Source organism: Octopus bimaculoides, chromosome 1, assembly GCF_001194135.2.
Source record: "Octopus bimaculoides isolate UCB-OBI-ISO-001 chromosome 1, ASM119413v2, whole genome shotgun sequence".
NCBI lineage: Eukaryota > Metazoa > Mollusca > Cephalopoda > Octopoda > Octopodidae > Octopus > Octopus bimaculoides.
Window position 1 is genome coordinate 3980363 of NC_068981.1, and position 5053 is coordinate 3985415.

At 35.6% G+C, this 5053-nt stretch overlaps 1 protein-coding gene across 4 annotated transcripts in view; it reads left to right on the forward strand.

Annotated features, from left to right (window-relative positions):
• Positions 1-495: 495 nt before the first annotated feature.
• LOC106870637 (uncharacterized) overlaps positions 496-5053 on the forward strand; it is a 12862-nt gene continuing 8304 nt past the window's right edge. Inside the window, exons 1-2 of one of the 4 annotated variants that reach the window (XM_014916777.2) lie at positions 497-1164; positions 1756-2021. The gene's annotated coding sequence lies outside the window, so the exon portion shown is untranslated. The other 3 variants (XM_014916778.2, XM_052975747.1, XM_014916779.2) reach the window with 3 other exon arrangements.

Genomic DNA, 5053 nt, shown 5'->3' on the forward strand with positions numbered 1-5053 from the left:
TTGTGAGAGCAGTTGAGTTGATTTCAGCAATTCACATTTTAAAAATCATCTCTGTCTAATCGTTGAGAGGACATTGGTGTTGCCTTGGCAGAGATTTGCGCTCTCTGAGTGCTCTTATTCTTATTTTTCGGTAGTGGGTGACAAAACTTTAGGAGCACTCTTTAGATGGCATCTATGCTGGTGTCATATAAAAGCACCGATTATACTCTTGGAGTGATTTCACCATTTAGAAATGAGCACAAAAGAATTTGATAGAATTTAAACCGTTGCATGTCTGCCAGGTTTCCTGATATTACTCAGAAAGGCAAAAGTTTTCTATCAATGTTATTTGTCATGTGAGAGTCATGTTTGTAATCTGTTCATATACTTAATCCACTTAACTGATCAAGTAGTAAATATTTAGGCCAATTCTCCAGTTACAGAAAAATTCCAACCTGTCTCCTACCAGTTTTGGAGCCTCAGACAATAACCATGTGAGGAATCTGTTTTCCTTTGACTAAACAATGATAATGAACATAAAATAACAAAGTGCGATTATCTATGAACTTGATAAGCTTAACCGATAAGTTTATCTTACAAAAAGATTATCAAAGGCGCATGCGTGTGCGTGTGTATGATTCGGTCAGTCAAATAAGTTGTTTGATAGAATCTGCGATCCAATGTAGCGTCTTCTTTCTTTCTTTTTGGGGTGGATCGGTGGGGCGAGGTTGACTTTGCCTTTCGTCTTTTTGGATTTGATAAAATAAGTAGCCGTTTAGCACTGGGATCAATGTAATCGATTTAGCTTCTCCCCCGAAATTGCTGGCCTTGTGCCAAAATTTGAAACCAATATTTTCATAGACATGAACTAAGTTGGGCGGGAGTATCACAAATATTCAAAAAATATTGTTGTATTTCGGGACGGTGTTTTTTTTTTGCCAAATAAACACACGCACTTTTCATTCGTTCTTCACTCGTTCATTACAGTGCACAGATGTGTGACGAAAGATTTCTGGACAATGGACATGAGTTAGAATAAGAACAGTAATAAACGAGGGAAGAACGAATATGTAGGGCGTGTGTTTATTTGGCAAAAAAAGTAACCATCCCGAAATACAACAATATCTGTTTCAGCACACGGTTTCGCAACAGGAATCTTACAACACAAATTCATTAAAAAAAAAAGTAAGCATTTTAATATTTTTGTACAAAATGCAACGAAATAATATTTCAAAATATAAATATCTTGCTATTATTTAAATACAGAGGTCCCTTAACGGTACTACTTAAATACAGGTGTTACATACAAAGCATTTTAAATGTGCGCTGTGTAGGCCTTAACCCTAACCAACCCTAAAACTGGCCCTAACCTTAACCCGAAAAACTAACCCTCCCCTTCATATCGTTACATAGATGCATCGGGACGTCTGTATTTAAGTAGTGCCAATATTTCAAGCATTTTCTTTAGTTCTTTTCAGACTTCTGTTAGTTTTGATGTTTCTACACTTTATTTTATTAATCTGTGCACTTTGCTGTCTTGATTTAGAATAAGTGCAATTTGCTCCTTTGTTTTTGGGGTGTGTGCAGCTTCCTGTCTGTTTTTAGGCTCTGTGCAGTTTGTTATTTTGTTTAGAGGTTTATCCCCCTCCCTTTTTTTTAAAGACAAATTCTGTTTTATGGTTGTTTTTATGGTGTGTTGTGTACTTACAACGTTCGTAATTCTTGTCTGTATAAACCCGTATGATCGATTACACATCGAATTCTTTTGTTACCTAGCAATTCCGGGTAAAACATAAGTCTTCACAGAACATTCGAGTCTATAACCAAATTTGAACAAGCCCTGCTTCCTCCGATTCTAATGTAGTTCTTTCTCGACTCCACCCATCAAAGCTCGTATTTGCCTTTCATGATTTCCTCCTACAAGTTTTGCTATTAATCAAAAACTGCCAATACCAGCCATTGACTGCGTGTGTTACAAATACACTGAATGTTTTATATAAAACACCTCGCCACTCAACTACCATTGTTTATATTGTAAAGAGGTACGTAGTCCTTAATATTCGTTAAAATACTTCATTGTTCCACTACCATAAACGTAGTAACTTGTCCTTTTGTTATAAACATGAACAACTGACGTAGTTTAATCTTAGGTAAATATACTTGCTCATTTCATTTACAAACTGAAAACAACATAATTGCTTTAAAATGAACAGCTTAAACTCTCTCCATCGCGCTTAGAACTTACACCAGTCTCATGAGGTGGATCTAATTAGTAATTTAACCGGGAAAGGGCACGAAATCGGCGATAAAAAAGTAAAAGATAATATTTTTTGGACAGGAAATTCCTTCGTCATAAAGTAGTGACAGATATTCTGAAAGTCTGCCGATCACAGTTTGGAGACAGATACTATGATAAAAATATACCAAACTTAATTAGCATCCTTTGCTTAATTACAAGTTTCATATATATTAAGATGGAATTTGTCAATCGGACAGTTTACAAATAGCTATTTCGAAACTGGAACCCCGACACGACCCGTTACACATTAATTAACTAAACATTCATTTATAAACAATTAATTATAGCAGAAATGAACAATTAAAGTGCGATATAAAAGGGGTTAACTGGTCCACAAATCGGGGGTTTCTTTAATTAGTTATAACAGAATCCACAAACCAAAGTTAGTTTGCCAGGCGAAAGTTGAGTTCTTAATTTTATATTTTAATTTTTCGAATTTTTTAAAATCACAGTTTAAAATACGGACAGTCCGATTTTCCTGCCTAAATCCTAGCAATAAGGAGAAAGATATTGAAAAACATCGATGTCACAGTGACAAACGAGGACGATATGAGGAGGTAGTGAGACGTGCTAAAAATAACAGCTAAATACCCCTTAAATCAGCAATTTGTTTTTGCATACTCGTATGAGTTCCTGTGTGTAGAATACAAATTCGCAAAAATTAAAAGAATTACGAGGGATTATATACCGTGCGTAAGATATTACCAGAGAATTGTGTATGTGATGTGGACTTAAAATTATTTGTTTGCACGAAACATGAAAATTGTAACTAAAAAATATAATTATTTGTGAATTTCTTTGCATCTTGTGGTGTATCTCACAAGTGAATGGTTAGTGGAGTCATGTAAGCAGTGTTGTTGGTGCGATGGTTTTAGAAAATCGTGACATAATGACGAGATGTAAATCTAGTGCGAGACGAAAGATGTGTGAGTAAATTGTATAATAGCTTCCTCATTTACAACTGTAACCTTTGAAATGGTGATGCTCTGCTCCTTGCTTTATATTTATTCAACAAAGGTTTGTCAACCAAAGCCTTTTTTTTAAGGCATAAAAGACATAGTTTCGATAGACGAATTTATGCCATTCAGGCAATTTAAATTTTATTTTTTCAGTGCAGTCTTGAATGTGAGATGTCTGTAGTGGATGTTCAATCTCTGATACATAAAAAAATATTCACTGTGTACTTCTAAACATCGGATTGGCAAAATAGTCCATGTCGACTCTTGCCAGGTCTATGTGGCTATCCCTTAAGGGGGTCATTTAACACCTGAAATGATTTTGAGCATTAAGGGTACTGAATTATAAGCGAAGTGAAACTAAAAACCCGCGGTAATTTCAGGCTAAAAACTCACCGCTTTTCTGCTAAATATAGAAGCAGCGATTAATATTACTACATATTTCGTATTCGGACTATATTACCAATTTGACTGAATTTTTATAGGTCTTTATTGATTTCGTTAAGTATTTTCATGTCTTTAAACTTATGAAAAAGTAATGACAGAAAAAAAAATATTGCTTTTAAAACGAGAAATTTTTAGTGAACTATACTTTTAAAATATGGAAATGTACTTGCATAGCAAGTGACTTGATCTGAGATCGTGTTCTGAAACAAAAACAATTTCAGTGTTTATAAGCCATTAAAAAAACACAAAGAACCGTTAGATTCACTTCAACATTTAAATTTAGTTTTGTGCCAAAATATTTTTGTCGCTTTGAAAATTTCACTGATGCAGCACGAAATTTTGTCAATGAACAAGTCGCGGTTTCAAAGCGACGAAATTATTTTGACACAAATTAAATTTAAATGTTGAAGTGAATTTAAAGATTCTTCGCGTGTTTTTTTTAATGGCTTATAAACACCCTTCCACGTTGCAATTACATTTAAATTTTATTTCAGAAATTTATACGATGCATGTGTCTGTGTGTGGAGACGCAATGGCCCAGTGGTTAGGGAAGCGGACTCGCAGTTATGGGATCGCGGTTTCGATTCCCAGACCAAGCGTTATGAGTGTTTATTGAGTGAAAACACCTAAATTTCCACGATGCTTTGAAAGTAGGTGGTGGTGAACCCTGCTGTACTCATTCACCACAACTTTCTCTCACTCTTTCTTCCTGTTTCTTTTGTACCTGTATTTCAAAGGGTCAGCCGAAGGGGGTCTCCTCCGGTGGGGGTGGGTGGAGGCATCATTTGAAAGTTAAAAAACAATGCAAAGCGCATTGTGACCAGTGATGTATAACAATATCCTATAGTCTGGTCAATCATGTGAAACTGAGATGGATGGATGAATGGACCAGTGGATGCATGTATGTGTGCCTGTATATTAAAAATGCGGGTGTGTATAGAGCCATGTATGTGACATTAAGTGAGAGTTTATATAAAACTGAAACTGAAAGTTAAATTTCCTTGTAAATGTTTACATCCTGATGAATATCTCCAAGCTGACATTTATGCAGGAAACAATGGTGGTGCTGCTACTGTTTACTTCTCATTCAGAGATTTATTATTGCTTATATATATATATATATACATATATATATATATATGTGTGTGTGTTGTTGTTGTTGGCACTCCGTCGCTTATGACGTCGTGGGTTCCAGTTGATCTGATCAACAGAACAGCTTGCTCGTGAAATTAACGTGCAAGTGGCTGAGCACTCCACAGACACATGTACCCTTAATGTAGTTCTCGGGGATATTCAGCGTGACACAGTGTGACAAGGCTGACCCTTTGAATTACAGGCACAACAGAAACAGGAAGTAAGAGCGAGAGAAAGT